Source organism: Myripristis murdjan, chromosome 1 (genome assembly GCF_902150065.1).
Source record: "Myripristis murdjan chromosome 1, fMyrMur1.1, whole genome shotgun sequence".
NCBI classification, from domain to species: Eukaryota; Metazoa; Chordata; class Actinopteri; order Holocentriformes; family Holocentridae; genus Myripristis; species Myripristis murdjan.
Window position 1 is genome coordinate 37,292,036 of NC_043980.1, and position 24,967 is coordinate 37,317,002.

At 40.6% G+C, this 24,967-nt stretch overlaps 1 long non-coding RNA gene across 1 annotated transcript; it reads left to right on the forward strand.

The window, feature by feature from the left end:
- The first annotated feature begins 113 nt into the window (after positions 1–113).
- LOC115366909 (uncharacterized) lies at positions 114–21,110 on the forward strand. The gene is made up of 4 exons (XR_003928875.1): positions 114–181; positions 2,449–2,455; positions 11,601–11,605; positions 21,099–21,110. It is a non-coding gene; the product is annotated as an uncharacterized LOC115366909 (long non-coding RNA).
- The last annotated feature ends 3,857 nt before the right edge of the window (positions 21,111–24,967 follow it).

A 24,967-nucleotide genomic window follows, 5' to 3' on the forward strand; every position in this document is an offset into this window, starting at 1 on the left:
GTCAGAGAAGTGCAAAATGTGTTTTAGTGGCTGGGAATATGTCTGCAAGTTGTGTCTAACTCTGTGAAAAGTGCTTAAGGTTCTGCCAAAAGGATGACCGATTCAATAAATGGGTTCAGAGCACTGTGAATTTGGTTCAGACAAGAGGGTTTAGTGTTTTAGCAATTGAGAAATACTGTAAGTCAGTGACATTGTTAAGAGAAAGGGTTCATCTTGGTGCCGACACGACCCAAAGCCAAAGCCAAACCAAACGTCCAGTACTGGATTCAGCGTTCGGATGTCCAAACTTGCATAATGGTCAGTGTGAGGGGACTGGGAGAAAAACAGCAGCAAGTCGAGGTAAAAGCGAGGTCACATTTAAAAACACACAAATATAGCACGTTGCTACACCACGGAGTTGTTATTGACAGGACTGCTTGAGGTCACTTAACTGTAAAACATAACTAATAACTAAACATAATAATCTGCTGCACAAATGACCTAAGGGGTGGTTCTTTGCTGGAGGACAGTCTCAACCTTTCACTGAAATGTAAATTTACACTGAGTGTGGACTTTTGGTGCTGATTTCATACCAAACCTTCACATTTACCAAAGTGTAATAGTCATGAAAGCACTTTTGTTCCTATGTGAGTACAGTTTGATCAGCATACTTTTACAGGTATACTTTTTACATGGCTGATCATTCATGTAAAGTCTGACACGTGGACTTTTTATCCCAGATTGCACATCAGCAGATAACAGAAAGCTTCTCCTCGCCCTTTCACCTCTGCTATGCTGGATCTCTGTGCTGTCAGAGTGTTTTTGATAACACAGTGCATGGCAGGGAAAGGCAGGGCTGTAGACAGGACCGTGTGTGTGTGTGTGAAAATGAGAATATACAGCAAATAAAACACTGAAATGTAGAAGAGACTAAGCCTGGTGTATCCGAGCAATCTTTTAATTGCCTTCCTGTTCTGTTTGCCACATGCCACCCAGTGAGGGACCATGCCACCACCTCATAGCCATTTGACTTTTCCTGCAGAGCGACGGTGGCCGCTGCCGGGATCAGCAGCAGCAGCAGCAGCATTCCTTGTTGCTCAGCCTGCCGTGTCACTGCAAACACCGGGCCAGACACACCGGCTGCTGTGGCCCGGCTGGATGCAACGCCCAGTCTGTCAGCAAAGATTGCAGTGATTAGTGGAAAAAAAAGCTCTGTAAACTGATGTATTAAAGTAAACTGGATTTCTGAGTCATATCTAATTGTTTCCATGTTGTCTTATGTAGTACAGTGCAATGCTGTCTGCTGTAAGCCCCGTGTTTCAAGGGTTCGTGATCAGGACCTCCAGCCTTGCCAGGCCTAAAGGCTTAAACTGTCTAAAGAGGCTATTACAATCAGATTTAATGGTTACAGAGGAATAATGAGGTCTGTGCATGTGGGGAGGGAAACTAGACATGTATCACAGAGAGACAGAAAGGAGGACGTGCTGCTGTCCAAATGCCATAACCCATTGTACAAGCTCATCACCTCAATAAATAAATAACGTAAAGAACTGTGAATAAAAGAGTTTTTTTTTTTTTTTTTTTTTTTTTTTGTTTACTAATAATATTCTAAATGGTTGTTTGTGAAATTGTTAAATAGTGAAATTGTCTGGTTGTCTTGCACACTGGGACAAAAAGTCATTTCCTTTCCTGATGATTCCTGATGGTGTAAAAGACAAGCAGTGGAGAAGTTAAAGGAACCAAAAGGTACCTTTTGTATATTGTTGTATATTGTATACAGGTTGTTAATTGTATATAGGAATGTCATATATTCTTTCTATTTTATCTTTATTTTTATTTTATTTTATTTTATTTTATTTTTTTACTATTATTATCGTTATTATTATTATTTTTTTAATTTTTTTAATTTTTATTTTTTACTTGCACAGTGCTGGAGTTGTTGCAATTACATTTCACTGCTGCTGTACCTGTACATTCATGCATGCGACAAATAAATCTTGAATCTTGAATCTTGAATCTTGAATCTTGAATATTTTGTTTGGAAGCCTCTGCCTGTGTTACATACAACTCACCTCGTCCTCTCTATGAACAAGCTGTCCGCCATAGCTGGCTCCACCAGCGCCGTGCTGCCTCCTTGGAGGGTCACATTTTAAAACAGCATGTGCAAGGCCAGCGCAGGACAAGGCTGTCCTTCAAATGCAGACCAGATATTCAGACCTCTTTCATCAGGATTTTGAGCACTACCAGTGTATCCCTTGCTGTCCTTTGTTCCCCAACATTCATTTCCCACAGCTGTCACTTTGGAAAGCTGCAGTGATGAGAGGGAAACTGAGGACAACAGCCAAATGTAAAACTAATATAAGTGCAAGTTGTTTGACGCTACCAGTTTTAAATTATAGTGGAATAAATCCATGATGAAAAAAAAATATATGAATTTGCAACCTAATCTTATGTTTTCATTACGTAAAGTTAACTTGTAAAGTTTTGATCTAAATAATATCTGTAAACAGATCCTCTAGGCACTCAGGTTTCCACCTCTGTTTCCACTGTAGTCGAAGTAGTTGCAGTTTGTAGTTCAAGTGATTTTATGATGACAAACAGTTTGTGTGTGGAGTGAAAGAGGTGGAATGCATTTGCAGAAATATCATCTGGACCTAAAACACCAACAAAAGTACAGATGTTTGTGAACTGTGTGGAGGAACAAAAGACTCGTGATAAAAGAAAGTGAAAAGGCTTCTGACTTGTTTCTGGCTGGATAATTATCTGTCGCCCCCAGAGACTAAAAACATCTTCAGAAGATAGCTGATAGGTCCTGAGACGGCAATTTAACATAAAGATTAAGAACCTTGCAATTTTGGTTTTTGACATTTTTTTTTTTTTTTTGAATGTCAACTAGCTGAGGAGTGATGTTTAACAAGCACCAGCCGTTTCATCTTGTGAGGCTGCAGCATTTTTCCTTCGACGTGGCTGTGGGCCAAATAAAAAGCAAAGATGTGGCCCACATTTGAAACATGGTTAGGTTACCAAACAGGCTTGCGGGGCCTCGTCCCAGGGGCCAGAGGGCTCTTGGGGCCCCTAAGCCAGAGCCTCTGCGTGAAGTTGCTGTCATTAACTTTGACTATTTTATGTGGAATAGTCAAAGAGCTTAATCATTCAAAGTCCTATTAGTCCAATAAATTTGTGTATGTGCAGTGTAGATCCTGTTGCGGTACAGGGGGTTGTGCACAGGGGCCCATTGTCTTATAATCCACCCATGATTTGCAAAGGTAAGACTATAATAAACCCAAACTGAACCATAACTCTACCAGTATTATCCCAGAGGTTTACCATACTTGACTATGAGGGTAAACAGTCCAGAAATCCAAAATTTTAAAATGTCACTTTAATCTGTCAAATTGGCAATTTGCCCATTTCTAAATTATTCTTCACAATAGAGCACCAGTTAATGAAAGAAGTTGTTTATTAAGCCTTGGTTAATAAAAGCATGTTTACTGCCATTTTGACAAATGTAGCATTTTGTAACCCTTTTTATAGGCTATTAATAATACAGGAAAAAAAAAAAAACATGAAAACATGGTTAACATTTTTTTTTTTTTTTTTTTATTTATCGACAAAATTATCTCAACACAGACATGTTAGTTTAACATCTGGGGGAGTAAAAAAAAAAAAAAAAAAGTAGCATTTTAACAGCATTTTTATTTGGTGCACACACTATTCTGCTGTCAACAAACCTGCAGTGAACGGGCTACATGACAAAGCCTGGCACACATTTCAAACATTTAAATTATATGCTTTTCTTATATGCAAAATCACATTTCGCATAAAAATAGGTGGATGGAGGCCACACTTTGTCTTTACTGATGTCTAAAGTTAAAGATGAAACAACATTTACTGAGATGCTTTTTGGCACCCTAACCCTAACCTTTCACCTTTCCCTGAGAAACCATGTACTTTGTAAATAAATAAATAATGTGCTGAAATGGTATTTACTTCAGCCATAAATTGCATGCAAACACAATTATTACCTAAGTTTGAAAATGATTTCATGTACAGTACATCCTGTTCTCATGGCAAACTTGTATATGTAGTGAACTCCTATAAAGCCAACATTTGTGATTTTTTTTTTTATGTCATAAATGTGCTGATTGACATATAAGACATTAATACTCGTGGTTTATTTATTTCCTTCCAAACACACGGCAGTGGAGGTCATTTAATGAAAAGGATTACTGGAAATGAGATGAATATCTGCTGGTGTACATTTCCTGCAAATAAGTTGTGAAAAGTTAGGAAACCGCTGTTAGATGCTTGCATGTTGACTGACGTTGCCACATGAAGGTTAAGACATGACATATGCTATGTTCCTTAAGGAAAAAGGGAAGAAAAACCTCCAAAGCTGCTCCCTGTAACCACGCTGACCTCATGCTGCACACCCTATAGAGCTTTTGAAATCCATCGTTTGAAAGGTGATCAATATCTCGGTTGTTGATAATCACTTGCCAACTAAATGTCATTACGCTCTTCTGAAAGATTTAGTCACTGGAGCTTGGCCTGAGCTTCCTCCTGCTAAAGACAGAGCACCACGTCCAAGAGTTTTGTGCAGGCATAAAAAAAGATCACTGGTTGGTGTCCGAGTTGGAAAAGATCGAACCATCAGCCGAGTGCCAGGGAAAATATAGAATTGTCTTCTTGACCATTAACATGAGAACCTCTCATTTTTTAAAGGAAACATCTGGACAGTCTGTTTGGTCATTCTCATGCTGCTTATGGCTCATGTGGATTGGTCACTTGTACTAAATGATGTGGTTATCTGTCCATCTCTGAGAGGAGCTGTTTTAAAGTGCTCTTAAAATGGAGTCGTGTCCTCTCTTCCCCAGCATTGGAAGTGCATTTTGGCTGGAGTACCAAAAAGAAAAAATTTTTTTAAAAAAAGACATAATATATGAACATGTATGGAGAAGAGAGAAAGCAAAGGGATTTTCTCTGCGCTGCATGAAGCTTCACCTCATCATGCATCTGAGGGCATGAGGTGGCTCCCAGCCCAAACTAAAAGCATTTCCCCTCGTTTATCTGTCTCTATATCTGCTATGCTATGGAATACTTCTACCACAACACATCGGATTCAACTCAACGTGACCTCTTGATCTACTGTATAGCTGGATGGATCATGCATTTCTCTGCAACTGGCTCATTTCCTTTCCGCTGCTCCTATTGAACCTCAAAGCTTGGAGGTTCCTGGCTCACCGCTGAACAGAAGCCTGCTGTCGATAGCCGATAGAGTTACATCCAATGTATCTAAAAAAAAAAAAAAAAAAAAATGCTTCAATATGCAAAAGCACAGATGATTCTGTACTGAAGTCATTTCATAATCAAAGATCTTAAAATGACTTCAACAGTCCTTAATAAGATTTGCTTTCAGGCATGCAATCATGAAAGAGGGGGCATCTGTTCCGCAAACTGTGGATACATTGTTGAAATGTCATTTTGGAAGGAAGCTCCTCTAATGCGTTGCAGCACAGAACAAGGAGCTGTCTGACAAAAATCTGCGAGTGTTTTGGAAAACAACAGAATGTCTCGCTGGAGACGCTCCAGACCCGCTGCATTCCGGGAGACTTTCCACCATCAGCCTCCAGAGAGGACGCACGGCGACCAACCATTTGATGAGTGTCAAATCAAAACGATTCAACATGACATGTTTATTCAGGACCGGAGTGGAAATCTAAAATGAGCCAAGAAGATACAATTAGACTTTAAAGATGGTTTTCCATCCAAAGAACTAACTCTACTTCTACAGTAAATCATGACAGCGTCTTATAGGACATTGCTGAACATGTCATTGTACTTCTGGTCCACTTTTCAGCAGTTTAGCTGCTATGAGTAATAACAGCTGAAATGTAATGTCAGAGGCTAAATCCCATTGATTTATATGCTGGCATTAATGCATGCTACTGTCTGTCTGTTATTTTTCTCACCATCATGCCCACTTCCACAAGACAAAACCTGCCTCTGGGAACCACATGCTTGATCTGGGAGTGCCCAAATGACAAATAGGGATGACCCAGGATACATGTATACATAGATCTCTGGGAAAAAGCTGTCGCCAGACGCTCCAGGGGAATCATGTATGAGGGGGACGCAGGAGCAGTGCCCAAAAATAACCAGAGACCTCTTGTATGGAGTCTGTTGGAGGAATGTAGCCCCCCTGTTGACTCTTGTTTTCACAAACGGACACGGGAAAGAGGCAAGGATTCTGCTGAAGTGCCAAGCACATCCAGTCTCATGGTTCATGTTAAGCACCGTGAATTGGAGGATTTTTTACTCAAGCCTAATCCCTGGAGTGTCAGAATGTATATAGGTTTTTGGCAACCAAAAATTAAACATTCAGGCTCCCAAAATGTATTTGGTCTGTTCAGAAAAGGGCATAACATAGATGTCTTGCAAAAAAAAAAAAAAAAAAAAAGTGCTGAAATGCTTGGGTTAAAAAAATGTCACCGTCTGGAAAGGCATGTGAACATATTTGCCGTTTTAACAACCAGCCAGCCAACAACCTGCCAGGGCCTAAATATTAAAGGGTTTGGGCTAAACACCTCAGACACAGAAGTCGTCTATGACCCCAAATATGGATATGACCTCAGTGCTGCTTGCATTCACTGCATTCCGCTATGAACATCAAACACAGGAGCAGCCCCATGACTCATCGCCACTGAAATGCTTCAGCACAAAAGTGACCAACATGACTAATGTGTACGGTACCAGAAAACACAATGCTCAGGTCCATCAGGAGGAAGCCGGGGATTTTTCAAATAACTCTTCCATGATGCCGCTCTGTTCCCTGGCTGTCCAGCAGGCTGTCCTCGAGGACGTGGACAGGTTTGGTCCTGGCTGCCAACCCAAACAGTGAAATCTCATACGCTCTGGCTCACGGAACAGCGAGTGTGTTCGTCCAAGCGTGGAGAGAGGGGACGGGGGGAGGAATTGGGTTCTCGTCCCCAGAGATCAGACACACTGGAGGGGCGTCACTCGTAAAAAAAAAAAAAAAGAAGGCCTCTGCCAGCTGCACTGCTCTGTCGGGAGGGAGTTTGGAGCTGGAGCACCGAGGGTGGGCCTCCTGTTTTCAGATCACTCTTCTTGGACAGACAGCTCCTTGGATTGGCTTTGTTCATTGTAGTAACTAAACTATCCGCCTCATCTACTTTACTGGCTCAAAACTGGCAAATGAAGGCATCTTTTAATGGTCAGGAGATAAGTTCGGTCACTGACAAAATTCCAATACCTCAAGGCTGAATGTTCCTCTATTTTTTGGAGATACTCAACCTGGTCACCAGAATAAATTGTCGCCATCTTGCATTTCCCCAAACAAACAAATATGTTGAAATGTCAACGTTTCTGAATCAAAAATCAGTTGCATATCAACATTTACACCTGGAGGCAATGTAGTGTAGCGCGTGTCACTGTCATGTGACTGTTAATATTCATGTATGCGTGTTTGCTTCATGAGCTTCTTTATCCTCCAAAACTACTTGGTTAAGGTTAGGAAAGGTCATGGTAAATGTTGCAAAATGTTAGCTAATGTTTGCTAATATTAGCTATAGCAAAAGTTTAGCCAGATAAAAACAAACACAGCTTTTGCTTGACATTTGACCCTAGTTTTTGCTCGATTTGTAGCCTACTGACTCATGAAACTTGAAAATGTGTCATTTCAGCCTCGGTTTGCAGAAATGTTAAATGCCAGCATTTTTTTCCTGGCAAGTGGGCTGAGATATTGATTGATATTATTATTTTTTTCTTTATTTATTTCTTTTTCAAAAATGGATATATAGCAACAGAATGAATGAGAATGAACTGCTCTATTACATTTGTCTTTTTGTGATTTTTTTTTTTTTTTAATAATTCTAAGTACATAATATGGACAGACAATCACATTCGAAACAGTGACACAATGACAATAACAAGTGGGCAGTGAGCAGGTTTTGGACATAGGGGGCAGAACATTTGATAAATTAAGTTTCGTCATTTAGTTTAGTTTAGTAAGTTGAGAATATTGGGTATTAATGGGAAAAATGAGAGGGAAAGAAAGTAGAATAAAAAAGGAAGAAGGAAAAAATAAAGGGTAACAAAAGTAAAAAGTCATAAAAGACAATCAACAGATGAGATGTGAAAGGACAGGAAAAAAATACACATATGATGGGGTATTATTATTATTATTGTCTTTGATATTGAGGAAATGCACTTCTGTTTTGTTTGTTTTTTTCCAGATCTGTTTTTTTTTTGTGTGTGTGTGTGTGTGTCAGCGGACATTGCTAGATATTTTATATTTTCTCAGCATTATACCCTTGTTGTGTTTCAACAAGCCACAAGTTACTCCACTATCCAACATGGGAATGCCAGGATATAGGACTTGATGGTCGATTGGTTACTAAGTGTAATTATGTTACCCAGCGTTAAGGCCCAGGTGCACACTGTCTCTCTGCTCAGTGATAGATTACACTGTCAAACAGTCTAAGTGATGTACCATACACTTAGGCTTTGATTGACTGATATTATTCTCCATGGAAAAGAAGAAATCTCCAAGGCACTAAAAATTATTTCAGCAGTTCTACCAGTTGCTGCACTTATGTATTATTATTATTGTTATTTTCCCATACAGTTTTTTTTTTTTTTTTTTTTTTTTTTTTTTTTTGAACTAGGTGACTAAAGCCTGTGTTAACGGGTCTGCTAATGACAAACACAGACATTTAGTGGACTGAGCTTTTTGTGTGGTTAATCATCAAGGGGCCGTGAATGTGCATTTATCATGAACTCCCTAAATCTTCACTTCTAAATCAGTGTTGTTGTTATCCTACCGCATTCTGAGTGCAGATCACAATCAGTGATGATGAATGAAAGCGCCTGAATACATATTTGTCTTCATGGAAAATTTAGCACCAATCTGAGTCTTCACTATGATGATGATAGATTCTGAATTATGAACCAGTGCTTGCACAGAAATAGCATTATAATAACTTGCACTACATAAAAAAAGGTATTTGTTAATTCCAGTGATGGAAGGAATACTGTAAATTGCTTCTCATATTTGCTGATATTTTACTTAAGTAGACGTAGAAGCACTACGTTAAAAATCTATTTATTTGTTAATTTATGATGTTCCACTTTCTGGTGCAATACTTACACAAAAATGTAAAATTACTGACTATAAAAAATACTCAAAAAAGTACACAAAACAGCGTAATTATGGTGACATGAATAAATGTAATTGGTTACTTATACTCCTAGTAAGTGCAATGTATACTTTAGTATTTAGAATGAAACAAAAAACACTTCACCATCTACAATCAACGTATTTTAAACATCATTAAATCTTCAGTGTGGCGTAAGAATAAGAAATTTTGAACTTCTAACATAACATATTATTACAGTATCAGGTGCTTGGGGTATTACCATATATCTAACTGAATGAATGAGTGAGAGTTCCTTTTACGCTGTGTACTCCTGCCATCTGGCCCACAGCCATGTTGATATTGTGCACATCATCGTAGATTATCAACAGTGTAGATGCAGAGGGGAAAGCGCTGGAAGTCAAAGACTAACACCAGTTTACTTTGCCAAGCCTTTAAGAAACAAGCTTAATGTAGTGACAGATACGCTCTATGACTGCGTAATGGTTTAAGTAGGAGAAATATTTGGTAGATGTAAGACCGCTTAGCCTGTGTTATTTCTAAATGGTTCCTGCACATTAACCAGATTTATTTGCGGTTGATATAATCATAAATTTGCAGTCTTCGTTCCTGTGGCGGGGTTTGGCCGTAACCGCTCTCCTTTCACACTTCGCTGAAACAACTGGTGTAGAGCTGCTGCAGACCCAAATGATGACTAACTCCACTTAGAGGATTTGTTTTGAAAAGCCAAGGTCAAACTCGGGCTTGTAAAGGCTGAATTCCAGCATGACTTCATCAGTCGACCGGGCAAACATCACATAGGAGAATTCAGCAACCAGGGATGACTCCTTGTCGATACTACTGTCAAGGGAGCCCAGCCGCCAACTGCAAAATGACTCGGAGTCATATACAAATGGCTCCGAGATAGCTGTGGATGACAGTAGGCATGACGAAACATGATTAATTCTGGACCAGCGCGTCGTCTGCCGTGGATCCATGCCTCTCTTGGATACAATGAGCCCTACACACCCGAGTTCGGGCCAACATAAAACAGGAATGACCCCGCGCCTTCGAGGGTCTCACTCCCACCACATCTTTCAGACCCAAACACGCCACTTAAAACACACTCACACTGGGAAAACAAGGGCTCTCATAACAACTCTCCGAGACTCCCGTCATGGTACACCTCCGAAGTGCAAAGTGTTACCCCAAACATTTTTGCAGGGCCGTGCTGAACGCTCGTCAGAGGACAGAAGCGTGTTAGCTTTGCTGCGGTTCCCCCACCGTCATCGTCGTGAACTTGGGGAGAGTTTATTATTTCTACTCAATTAGAGCTAAACCTGATACTCCGAAGGGCCTCATTTTTAGCTCCACGCCTAAATGTGAAAATGGACTCAATTTTGGAAAAGGCGAAGAGGCTCATTAATTATTTCCCTATCAGTGTAATTGAGGGTGGCATTAGGGGAAAGGTTGGCTTCGTGAGCTATTAGCAATTTCTCACTGGGGAATACGGCCACTGGGTGGGTCGCAACGGAAACACTTCTCCATAGTAACGATCACAATCAGTCTATCACAACAGCAGCCATTGTACTTTACTTGGCAACTTCCATCAAATATCGCTCCTGCTCTTTGCTTCACTGCAGAAGCAAACAGCATCTTAAAGGCCTCCAGAAGTGCGATATCACAGCCAGTTCCCATGCGGCCCTTAATGTGTCCCTGTCTGTCATGAGGGAGAGCAACAAGACCGTTAACTGTCATAAGGTATTGATTTCGCATTGTGCTGAAGCCGTATGTGTTTAAACACAACAGCATGATGACAGAGAAATGGAAACCAGCCGAGCTCCCTGAGCAGTTGGCACTTTAAAGCTTCCATAAACGTCGGGTGCTGCTAATAAATTGAACAGCCGTCATTATCAGGGATGTGATTGTGATCTGTGGGTCCTCAGAGAAAACAACAGCTGAGGCCGAGGCCTTGATAAAAGCTGAAATTACACAGTGATGAAACTGAAAGGTATTTTTCACCCTCCGGATAAATGTTGAGGCTCATTAGAGTGCAGCTCATCCTGCTTAATGATCTCTTAGAGACACTTAAGCAGAAGCAGGTGGTGGTGCCAGTTTCACCCCCTGAAACCTGAGGTCAGGTTAGCTCAAGAGTATGAGAAATTCCCTGTCCTGGGACAACATCCCTATAGAATGGGCTTTGAAATGTCAGTATGAAGAAATGAAGCACCCCCTATGCTACTGCCCGTGTTTTATATCAATGTCCATGTCTTGTTGGAGTAAATTGGCGTGTCCTGAATTAAGTCAAACAGGAATTTTGGTCTGGCAATAAAACAAAGAACAGCCATATGTGAAGTGATGTTGGATCCAGTATAAATCTGAGCTGGGAGGTGCCCCCATACAACCACCATAGCAAATCTGACAGTGAATTGATGGTAATCTGAGGTAATGGTGGCATGTAGACAGCTGACGTCCACGTGCTGCAATGCTGATCTGGGCAGACACCATGTGAGGGTGTGAGGGTAGATTAGTGTCCATTAACCTGACATCAGCCAGGGGATCATTAGCATGCCAAAACAGTGATACCGAAAATGTGAGACAATGGATGCATTGATAGAGGGAGGCCCCCCCAAGTGGTGATTGGGGTGGCCTCAGAGAATGCCTGGTCAGTAGGTGTCAGGATAGAGCTGTGGCTTTCCTCTGCCACCTTTTTCTCTGTGTTTCTCTCATTCTCTCACTTTCTTAACCCTTTGAACTCAGATTTTCCCTGAAATTTCCCCTTAAGTACCTTCAATATTAGATTTTTCCCCCCATGTTGTGCAACATTGTTTTTGTATCTGCTAGTTGCAACCCTTCATTGAGGTATGACGCCTATGTTGAATATTCAAATTAAAGAAGCCCTTTGTTTTACATCAAACAGAGAATATCTAGATGTCTTGTGCATCATTTTATACACATTTCCTTGGAATCCAGGATTACATATTTGGTATCATTGGAAACTTTGGGATCTCTCCAAGAATTTGAAACAAAATTCTGTGGGTTGGAACAAAGCTTGGCCGCGCAGCGCTGACAAGCCCGCCCGTGGGAGCAGCAGAGTTGAAGAGGTTAGTCTTAGATTTGTTTACACATACAAAGCTGCAATTGCATTTTTTTAAAAAATTTATGAGTCCAAATTCAACATAACTTTGTGTTACCAAAATAACGCCGAGATAAAAGTAAGAAATTGGTTGAGACATTGAAATAAGCCACTGGGCTTCTCTGGTTGCTCCACTTAAATTTCCTGCAGAGTTAACTATACTAGATAAACTAGTCCCTTTGTTTGTCTTAGGAATGAGTTGTACCTTGTTGTACGGAATCTAGGCCACACACACACACACACACACACACACACACACACACACATATGCACTAACCTATACACTCGTGTAGAAATGCAACCACACACCCAGAGGAGCCTGCGTGACTGCATGGTAATGAAATAAAACATCCAGTGAATCACAGAGGTCCAGTACTATTAATTTGATTGAGTTGATAAACATTTTTCCGTTTAAAATGTGGACCCAGCGGACCCAGCCTTGGAGGGGAGGCTGCATTTCAGGGCCAGTTGGTTTCCATCTCACTCTTACAATATATGATGTTCATTTACCACACAGAGTTGTAACTGAGCAGAGGTCGAATGTGGAAAATGCTCGCTTTCCTTTGTGCTCCTTTCAAATAGCAGTCCCTCTGCAAGTGCAACATAACCCAGAGACCTCCTCTTCAACTTCTGGATGCTGTGGCATGATGTTTCTGCCCTGTTGATAAATGACTGTCTGGAGCAGGTTCCCCTTTCTGCAGTCTGTCCTCCTGATTACCGCCCCGGCATGGACCACCGGCTGTCAGCATATCTGTGCTGGTTTACAGAAATCCCCATTATACAATTGTTTAGTTTATTATTACAGAAGTAGGCTCATTTTAACATGTGTCTACTATTTTTTAACTCATCAGCCAGACCTGCCAACATGCCTGCAGAGGTTTTGCAGCTGGATTACGACACTTTGAGCAGCCGCAGCCGGTGCCATCACAGAGGTCTATTGGAGAAATCGCAGTTCAGACATAATGGGTAAATAAATAAGAACTGGGCTTTAAAAGGAGAGATGCTTGCAAAGGACTGTTTATGAATGAATGAGAAAAAGTCAATAGGTGTGATGACATACTCACTTTTACAGCAATTGTCTTTCTAACCCATTTGGTCCTGTCTTTACTCCAAAGCACTACAAGAACAGTTCATTTGTTTACTAGCAAGTGAATTTCGCATGGCATCTTAAATTAACATTAGAGGAATATTCCATCCTTCGATATTCAGCACTCTGATATTCAGCAATAATCTGCATGTATAATCTTATTTTCACGGCAGCCATTTTGATATGAAATAGCAGGGTAAAACAGGTGTTACTAATGACATTAATTAAGGTTCTGATCCATTTAGGTCTAACAGAACCAGGGCCTGCTTTCATGCTGGCTCACTGGAAAGGCTCTGCTACACTTCAGTGGAACAGAACCTCAACTAATGTCATCAGTACCACCTGTGATTACCCTGCTAATTCATGCCAAAATGGCTGCTGCGAAAATCAATCTGCTCTTTCTTCAGTTTCAGGTTTTCTGCATATCCCAGGCTCATTTTCATAAACCTCCAGAGAACATGCCTCAGCCTTTTGCATGAACTTGTATATGGAGATAACATATAGCATTGTGACAGGGGTAGAAAAGTAACAGCAAGAGCTTTAGCAGCTTCATTCAGTGAAGAAAAGTTGAGTCTTGTGCTCCTTACTGAAAAAGCAGCAAGATTTATGGCCGCATTGTGCAATGCATTGTTAGAAGAGAAATGACTTATCTCCCTCTTCAGTGATGGATTTCTCCGTGTATGACGTTGCATGTCGGTGCAAAATTTATAACAAGGCTCTTTTCTGATTCTGAGTGACAAACACCAAAATCTTGTTTCTGGTTGTTGTCTCTGTATCGCTATTGAACCCCACTGCGGCTATGCTGCAGATATCTCACTATGACATCCTGTTGTTTACTCCATGTTTGGCCAGTATCCATGGAAATAAGAAAAGAGGCTGTTCAATACAGGATTTGTTTTCTCTTTTATGCAACCACCTGCTTCCACTTCTACTAGATTCAAGTAACACTTTAAAACATTAAAGTGCTTTTAAAACGTTAACTGAACATTGAAACGTAACTAAAAGTTGTAAAAAGCCGATGTACAAATGACATATTGGCTCTTTTTTTTTTCCCAGAGCGCAATCGCTGTTGCCCAAGAGCTGCAGACCTCCAACATGGCCGTCAGATGGAGATTTACATGCAACTTCTAAGGCTGGCCTACCCAAATTTCAGTCAAACAATTCAAATTTTTTTTTAATATGTGTATTCTAAGTTTTATCACAGCTGCATCCTTAATATCTGTCAAACTTTGTATAAGAAAGCAGCCTATAAGACAGTTTATGGTTGTAGTCCCCCATCGTCTTGTATGAAGTGTTAAGGTTTCATTTAGCACTAAGAACAGCCTACGCACACGCTCCTTGCAATAAAATAAAATAAAAAAACAAAACAGACAGCATCAGGACTATATGACATGAATCAAATCAAATCTGCAGCCTTGCTATGGGCTAAGTGGCACAGACAATAAACAGTCAGCCACAAGTCTTACAGAGGGAGGCAGGCCTCGCCCCAGCACAGCGCTCTGTGGCAGACAACATCAAGTCCAGAGTGCATTAATCAAACAAGATAAAACACAAGAGCCACAGTCAGCCGGTCGGCCTGCAGATCTCCATCTGACCAGTATAAATAGACAAATCTGAACTATTAAGTGCTTTAGACAATTTGAATTATTTTCCTTTCAGTCACTGCAAACAGCTTTACGCCTGATGTGAAACTTCCAGATTGTAATCTTACATTCTTATGAGGACATTCAGCTCTGAGTTTCTAGCCCTTAGATCATTTGTCATTTCTGTGGAACGATATTATCAAGCAGCAGGAACTGCTGTAAGTGCATTTCACCTCCGAAAGTGTATTTTTGTTGTATTGGAGGTGATGATGACATAAAGACTCTGTGTTATGATAATCATAGCTTGGGGATATAGCTGCAACACTGTACCTCACTTCCTACCCCAATGCAGTCCAATGAATAATGACGAGGATGGAGAAATCACATCAGTCATAATGCCCAGGCTAAACTGTGGCATTATGTACATTTTGCTGCAAAAATTGAAGGAAAAAGCAGTTACACGTACTCAACACAATAATTGGTGACATGAAAATAAAACAAATTTTAAGAAAATGTTTATTTACTCTTCAAAAAGACTTTATATACCGTATACTGTACACAAAGTGCATACAATGTTATGGATGAAATGGCTTGAAATGTTGATTAACCCTTTTTTTTCTTCTAAAATTGCATTATGTAGCATTAACCATCTGGAAGCCAGGATCCCAGGGGTGAGCTTTTATTTGACAAGTTTTATTTAAGCGTCTGAGGAAAACTTCCTTTATTTCTTTTCAAAAATATATATTTTTTAAATGAATACTTTGTCATATGGAGATTTAGTGAAGAATCTCATCTAAAAATAAATAAATTAATTAATAAATAAATTAATTAAAAATACCAATTAATCATCATGATAATCGTAATAAATCCTAACCATAATGCTAAAGTTTAAAAAAAATTAAAACAAGAAAAAAGTAAAATGAAGGAAATAAATGAATGAAACAAAGGAAGGAAACATGATCATTAAGAATCTGTGATTTCCATTTCAAACATTTTTTTAAAAAAATGTTTGAAAGAAATAACAGGAAATTTGTTCAGAGGGTTAAATCAAACAATTCAAAATAAAAGCCTGTCTGTGCATTCACGGCTTCATGGTTGAAGCGTTTTCACTCTTCAGCGTGCACACAGGAGCAACCATCCACTAAAGACCCTGTCGTATGTTTTTCTTTTATTTGTTAAATGATTATATAGTGAAATCAAGTAACGCCTAAGCATTTTTTAATGACGTTCTGAAGTTCCTTCAGGGAAGCCGATTCTGGAGCTTCAGATTCTTGACGTTTTTCAGGCAGTAAAACTCGTGAGATAAGCAGAGCTCTAAGTACAGCAACTTTAACCGTCATATTATGATCCGTTAGCAAGTTCCAATCGCTAAATCTTATCTCTAACATTTACTGCAAATTTACTGCAAATGTTGATTTTTTTTTTTTTTTCAGATTACTTTCAGAAGACCCAACAAACGCAATCTGACATCTATCAGCAGCTATAAATCAATGATAAATGGAGATGTTGCCGTCTAAAGAGAAACAGCTTCTCAGAGCGCAGACAATCGCTTCCATATGAGATACTGTATGTAGCACACACACACACACACACACACATACACACACACATACACACAAGCATGCACGCAGACCACACACACATGCACAAACGTAGGCACGCACACACTCCGGGAAATACACATACCCACAGACTCCCCCTCACACACACGGTGGACGGGGATGTGAGGTGGTGTGTGCTGAGACTTGGCCGGTGTTCAGCTAAAGTCAGCAGCGCCTGATCGCGGTGGATGATGGATGGTTCATCACCGGATAGCCGTGCTTCATCAAACTGCCCACATGTCTGTTTCACTCACATAGCGGCTATCCGCTCGCATCAGCATCACCTCACAGTGCGCTGAGAAAAGCACTCACGGAGCACATAAGAATCTGACACTGGCTGATATTTTGACATTTAGATTGGTCAAATCTGTTATTTATTTTTTTTTTGCTTGTTATGCTCTAACATCTTTAAAAAAAGACATAAATTCTGAAGAAACCAAAGTTCCTTCGATATCAGATGTTTCTACGCCATCCAAATGCACACTTTGGCATTGCTCCTTGCCATGTTTCCTGTAAAACATGTTAGGTCCACACCACCTATAGCTTGGGGGAATATTACAAATCATGTGCTGGCAGAGTGCTTGATAAACTAAGAATTCATTCATTCTTATCTGTTCTCCTCTGATAGCAACAGGAGACTTTCCCATTCAAATGTGGCTTGGCATATCGTTGTGGAGATGATGGACTTGATTTGCTATTAAGCGCAGATACTCACAAACTCGCATACTTTCACATGCATGGAAATACATACACACCGACGCACAAATATCCATACGCAAACAGGATTTGTGTCAGGTCTCTGGCTGATATTCAGTTATTTCTGGCTATATTGAAAATTAATCTTGCGCTTTAGGCTGGTGTTGAAGGCTGTGTTGGCTAATCTTTCGTAGGAAAACCCTCTCGGACTCTCCACAGACACTGGATATTGCTTCAGTAAGATGTGTATTGTTTCTATATAGGTGGCTTAGCTGTAGGCTGCACTTATAGGAGAACTTACTGTGAATGCATAGGATAAAAATGCAATAAGGGAGGCAAGCCTTTCAGTGTGTTATTTAGTGGGACAAACATGTCTGGATTGCTGCATATGAGCCAGCAAATAATGTATGCACCTTATTGCTCTTTGACGGGCGTGTCTTCCATTATAACAATAATTCACCAGTACTCTCCACATTCCCATGAGCATCTCTTCTCTCCAGAGCGATGGTGCTCCAGTCGTGGGCGATGATGTAATGGTTACATCATCACCCAGAGCAGCTTCGTTCCATTTGCTGCTCCCAAACGCACTTTAGGTTGAAATTAATAGGAACTCCAGTGAGCCTAATAGAAGATCTTTTTGGCTGAGACAGTCTTTGTTGTGATTGACAGTCAGCAGGAGATCTGTCCATTAATGGAACCAGTGTTGACCTCTGACCTGATATGTGGAGCCAATAGGGAGAGGCAGCGGGGCTAAAAGCCCAGTCAGTGATTAGGTGGGATGCCACACCCTGGAGGTCAGAGGGAGGAGGAAATGAGGTGTTGACCCAGAACTCAGACCGTATATGGTGTTTCCTGTGAGTGATTTAGCCGGCATTTTCATCAAAACCATCATTTTCATCATTATTATTTTCGCCATCATCATCCTTCATGGACAGGTTAAAAAAGTCCGGCCAGCAGTGTTGGAGACAGAAATTGTTAATCTCTTATAGCTACTACATTACTTTCCTTGCAGTCAGTAATGTGGTCCAAGAATGAGAAAAAAAGTAATTTAAATACCGTATTTCCCCAATTAATCTCCCGGGCGTTTAATACGCAAAATCAACTTGGACCCCAGGCGTTTAAAAGAACCAGGTGGCTGTTCGCTGCAGGCCTTTATTTATTTTCACACAGACCTGCACCAGGGCATTATTGTGATGACAGTTACTGTCCAACATATTTACAGTCGGTCCATTTAAGATTACGGTGCACCCTTTTTTTCTAACGTTAGTTAGCTCTCTTATTTTGTCAGAAAACGGAAGTGCCGCACAGTTATTGTGCGGCTAACTGTTTACTTCTGCAAAAATAAGGTGAATAGCCTTATTTTGGGTTACCTCAATATAATGCATATAATCGCCCCGGCAGTTATTCGGGTGGGCGTTTAATATGCAAAATGGGTGCAGAACCCAGGCGTTTAAAAGAACCAGGCGTCTATTTGCGGCCCGGCGATTAATTGGGGAAATACGGTATATTCAATTTGGGCTTGCAAATAAACACTTACTGTTTATTTTTATTCTGTGCCATGTTTTGTAATGACATACAAAACCTGCCACTTTTTAAATGAGACTCTGATTTTCTGGCTTTCAATTTAGAGAAATTCCCAGATGTAATCATCTGATTTCTCATTAGCATCTGTAATCAAAATACATTATAAGGTAAAGTAACAGAGTACAGTTGTAGTTTTTTTAGAATATTTTTGAATATTTCACTCCATGTCACAAATTGCATTACTACTAAAACCTGGTTATCTATTCAGCAGCTAAAATCAGATCAAGCCACCTTTAACTGACTAAACCTGGCTCATCCCCAACAGGCTGCGATGCCTGTTTCTCCAGCCGTCCATTTGGTGGCCGCTGCTGTCTGCTTTCTTTGCTCATGTGGTTTTAACAAGACAATAAACAGCCTGCAGCCGGACCCGGCTCTATTTCCACTCGAGCTCGCATTGGGATTTCCCATCAACACCACATGAGAGCTGATAAAACATGGCGGCGCTGCAGTGACTGTAACATATGAAGAGCGGAGAGGCGGCGGGGTGGTCTAGTGGTCAGAGACACTAGACTGCACCCAGAGGAGCCGGGATCAAGCCCTGTGTCGGCCAGTGTCCGCCCTGCTGAAGGGTCCTTGAGCAAAACACCAAATCCCTGTTGGCAAAACGGTGTTTCCAAGAGGTGACAAAACTGACATTCTGAACTTTATCCAATAGTCTTTAAAAATAATCAGTAACACAATCCTTCTCTTCAGCAAAACAGACATCCAAATAGCATAGAATGGTTTCATTTGGAAATAGAAAGAAAAATACACAAGAGGCCAGGTGTTAATCTGTGGAAGTGAACGTGAGGCAGGGTGGTACGTGCAGGCTCAGCAAAACCCTTCCTTGATAAATAAAATTAAGTATATACGATTTCACTATACACAAACTTTTATTATTGTCTATAATCACCTAATATAAATGAGGCTTTCCACTGAAACATGTTTCCAAGTATTTCACAGAGTAATTACCTAATTTTTCAAAAGTGCCTACATGATAAATGTGTTTTAACGTGTTTGTAACTATAACAGATTATACTTTCCACTTTTCATAATCGGTATACTGTTATCCCATTATATGCAATCTGTTACTCCCCTACCTTGTACATATGGATGCGTGTGTGCACACATGCTTGCTCACATGAGCACATATGCCTGACACACAGATCAGCCTCCCTGGTCAACCTCCATCACTCATCGCCTCATATGAACGACTGAAGCGTGACTCTCTTAACATTAAAAAAAAAATGGTCGTGGAAAGAGGAACCGTCTCTCTCTGTTGATTTTTTTTTTTTTTTTTTTTTTTTTTCAGTTCTCCGACCATTTTTTAAAATAGGTCTTTACTCAGCCTGTTTCAAAAGCAACTTCTGATCCCTAAGGGCTAAACTTAAGATTGGAAAAAAGAAGGGTGTGGAAATAGTGGCATTCCTCCTGTGTGTGTGTTTTTTTTTTTTCTTTTTCAGTTCTCCCACTTAGCCCGTTTCAAGCATGACTTCTGATCCCTATCAAAGATACAGGAATGTAATGGCCTAAGTGCTGGCTCTGAATAGTAGAGGACATTGTGGTAAAAGTGCTGTGTTTCACATATCAGGTTTCCTCACTTTAAAGAGAGGCAAAACCGTCTCTTTGCACAGATGCTGCAGCAGGAGCACAGCACCTTAGCAGGGGAATTATACACCTTTCGTGAATTAAATTCGGAACTTTATCCTATAGTCTTTATTAGGATACTTAAAGCTTTCACTTAAAAAAATATGTATATTTACCGCTCAGTATTTTAAAGCAAGAACCAGATATAACGCATGTTTTGTGATGTCAGTAAAGGTCTTTAATTACCTAATGAAAAACGATTCATACTGAGCTTACCTTTTGTGGAAGAAATCATTTTGTCAAAACAGGTAGGCTATCAAATTTTTCAAATGATGGATCTCACTTGTTTATTTTCTTATTCGGTTATTGATGAACCCAGGGCGATGTGGGACTTGTGTGTTTGACATCGGCCCTGACTGAGAGATTGATAAATGAGCAGTGTGTGGATTAGTCCGCTAAGTGACTTTGAGATGGGAGTTTAGAGAAAAATCTTTGGCCACGGCCTGTTGCCTACATACAATATCACATCTGGATCATCGTGATAACACATCCATTAAGACCCCTTTGATATAACATCATTTCCTCCCTTGCATTTGCTAACACAGATGGAGTTATATAGGGGCTTCATATGCATCGTGTCCAAGTGCAATAGAGGGAAAGCAGGGTTGAGACGACACTGGGGTTCTGAGAGGAGCCGTGGGTGCTGACCAGTCAATGTAAACACACAGCGGATGACTACGGTTTCTTTTCTCACGAGGCGTTGAACTATCCAGTTATAGAATCCGCGCCAATAAAATAATGAAAGAACAAATCAGCTTAGCTTTAAGATTTTTGTGTTTTAGCCCTTCAGGCTTTTAGGCTCTTTTTCTTAATAAGTCCAAACATAGAAAGATTAATTTTCTTATATTATGTGGCATACTCTTTTGACTGTTTGTTGACACAAACAAACAGCAATGGGAAAGCTGGACCGTGTCTAATTGGCAGGGCGTCTTGACCGCTCTCAGCTTGCCGGGCCGGACGCCTGACAACCTGACAATGTGGTGCAGCCGAGTGTGGAGACGCACACACAGACTCTCTTCCTATAGCTCTTCCTCCATAGGGCTCACTGGCTTGAGCCTACTTGTTCCGGTTCACTAAGGCCTGGAATTCCCTGTTCGGATCAACAGGAATGGAATCCTCGCCGTCCTCGGAGACATCTAAAAGCCTGTCTGTTTTAAAGAGGGGGTGTCGTAAACCTGTCGGACCTGAGGGTGTCCTTTTACCGCCGGGTGAGGGGAGGGGGCGAAAGGACACCCTTCTACCTAGCATCAGTCTCGGCTCGAAGCATTCCCGGACGCTCTTAAACGGCGGTTTATGGGTAACCTGTCGGCCCTGGGATCACCAGAGGTTTACGGGTGACCAATAAAAGCGCCGTTGTGGTTCGGAAGCTCCCAAACAACCCCCAACACCCTGGACAACCTTACCCAACCCCCCTGTCACTCTTCCTGTCTCTAAGGACGAGAGGAGACCCCTATAAACCCGCCATGCATTTCTCTACAGTGAGTCGCCTTCAGCCTTCAGCCATGTGTCATATAATCAGAGAGTTGACGCGGCAGCCTGTGTAAAGGGAGTGATAATCTGAGGATTACCAGGTTTATACACAGTCCTTATTTCATGTCTGTGACCTTGAGCGTTGGTCTTTAGGGGGTTCTTGTTAAATTGTAGCTCAGCAGGAGAGCAGCAGAGCAGAGGAGATGACCCTGGTCTGGGTCTTTCATTGTGTCCATCGCTCCAGCAAATGACTAAATGCTGCCCTCTCTGTAGCTTTGGCTGTTTTTCTTTCTGTCTCTCTTTCTCATTCTCTGCTTCTGTCTCCTACTAAGGTCATGATATGACATGTTTGAAGTATCTAATTTTTAAGTTCAAAGTTGAAAAATGAAAGCATGTCAAGGATGGATAAATTTCCAAGACATGTACTTGGCAAACATCGGATGGTGACTTGGCCAGGGAGAGGTGGAATTCCCTGTGTCCACCAACACTTGAGGAACGTGGGAATAATGTTTGTCCACAAGGCCACAAGTATCAATGTGGCATTCTGGAATGTGGCCACTTAGGACCATCTCATTACCATCTCCATGAACTGGTGAAATGTTAAGGAAAACATAAAGTGGTTCTTTTGCAATGTAGGATATCCCAGAAGACTGCGGTGAGCTAGCCATGCTAGTTTAAAAAGCACCATCTCATGTATTAAATATGAGCTGGTTAGCGATGGACAAATGACTCATAATTCCAACCCCTGGCGTGGGCACTAACCTGTTATATAAGGCATAAACTGAGAGGTGTCAACCCCATTCAAAACAATGGCAACCAACACAGAATGTTCCATACTGAGCACCAACATGGGCTCATGTGCCACTCATTGATCCTGTTTTGTCTTTTGCTGCTTTACATGTTCCCTGAAGTAACCTAACTCAGTGTTAGCTCAGTGTAAGGTAACCAACGTCATGTTAGAGGAGGTGTGATTACTATGTCAACCAGCACAATGCAGTGGAGCTCTTTGCCGGTCATGTGAGATTTCACTGTAAAAATCTTTATCTTTACTTGTCATTTAGGCTCATATTCATGATTCAAATTTTGTTTTCTCAATATAAGGTAACAAAATGTGACTTGTTTTGGTAATAAGTGGGACTATTTCATTTCACTACCAGATTTTTTAAACCTTAATATTATGAGACAACATGATTTGACAGGGTGGACAATTTTGCAGCATTCCTTGTCAGGTTGTCTAAATTCATGTAACCTACTGAATAAAATAGTTCCATATCAGGAACTTTCCTAACTAGGTGCCAAAGTGATAAGAAGCTTCCCTGCAAATGAGAGACCCATTTTCTTTCATTCTCTGATAACATTTCAGCATCTCAGTTTCTCTCTCTCTCTCTCTGTTTTCTCTTTTTCGCTTTCATTTTTTTCTCCTCTTGCCTCTTTTGCAAACACACAAACAGCCAAGAAGCATCTTCATCCACCTCGCCCCACCCACGTATGCCACGCGCATGTCCTACAAGGCATTTTATGCATTCTCAGTGTCCATTTTATGCCTTTCGGTGGTCAAACTTCACGGCGGATGACCTTTCTCACTCATAACGTCCATCAAAGCAAACACACTGGGCTGTTTTTTTTACCTGCGCCCCCACAAATTGGAGGTGACAGTTTTAGACGGGACGGCTAAACCTGGTCAGGGCCATCCATAAAAGCAGCGGTTGGGGTCAGTGCCACGGGTTTCCATCCCTGCTTATGGTTTACATGACAGATGAGCTGAGCTGCGGCTAAATCAACATGACTCTCACATACATCAAGGAGGGGAGACACAGGGAGGGCCCGGTGCTCCATACATATCTGTCTTGAATTTCATATCAGGGAGCTTTTCTGTTGGGGTGTTTGGGCATCACTTACCATAGTTTTATGATTTACTTCCTTGTTATGTTCATTTTTTTCTTATTCACAATATTAGTTTGCTTAGTTTCAGTTTTCACATCTTTATTGCTAGTTTTGCTGTCTATTTTTGACAGAATATTATAGGTTAAGTTTCATTATATTTTCCATAAATGTGTCTACATTCATCGCAAATGTGCTACATGTAAAAACATATATGTCATCACAAATATGTCCTTTATTGCCCATTAGTGAAAGCAACTGACAAAAAAAAAAAAAAAAAATCCCATTTGGCTTTGAGACTGAAACAAAGCTTTGTTTTTTTTCAAGTGTTAATTTCTTCATATTTTTCAATGGATTTAAGAGGGTATTTCCGGTGGCTTTTGAGGCAGTTTCAGTGTAGTTTCAGATTTGATCACAGACTCCATTTTGATATCTACACATTCACTGAATTACACACACAGGCACACACACACACACACACACACACACGCACACGCCCCTCCCGAGGTCTCTCTGAAAACCCTTTGTAAAACCAAAGGCTCCAGTCTGCAGGAAATTGCTATAATCCTTTAAGTTGCACTGATTTAGAAGCTGGCCACATTTTGTCTTGTGTAACTACTGTGTGTTTGCTCCAATTAGAGCTTTTCTGTTGCTCCAGCAGGGGAAAATCACTGAGATATGTCCAAATGTTCAAAGGCATTATGATTACCTGCAAGTAAAGCATCAGTCTAAAATTGGTCAATGGTAAATGTACATGTGACTGTTACACATTACCAAAAAACAAAACAAAACAAAACAAAACAAAAACACAGGCTTACCTGAATATGAACATTCAAATCATAGAACTCCAGTACACAGTAGGGGAGAGTGGGGTAATTTGTGCCAAGGGGCAAGTAGTGCCACCCCTGTTATCTAGAAAACTATAGAAGAAGTTGGTCATGTGACCACATATTTTTGAAGAGGCATCCATTTCACTCATCTTATAAAGAAGGGAGACACATGGCTTGAGAGGTAAGCACATTTCAGTTCAAAAAACATTTTTTTGCCCTCCAAAGTAAAATTTCCATGATCAAGGTTTTTTGATTGCTGTGTTTGAACAATTATAGAAAACTTTGAAAACAGTTCACACAGGTTTTAGTACTTTAGTAAGCTACACCATGAGTCTATAC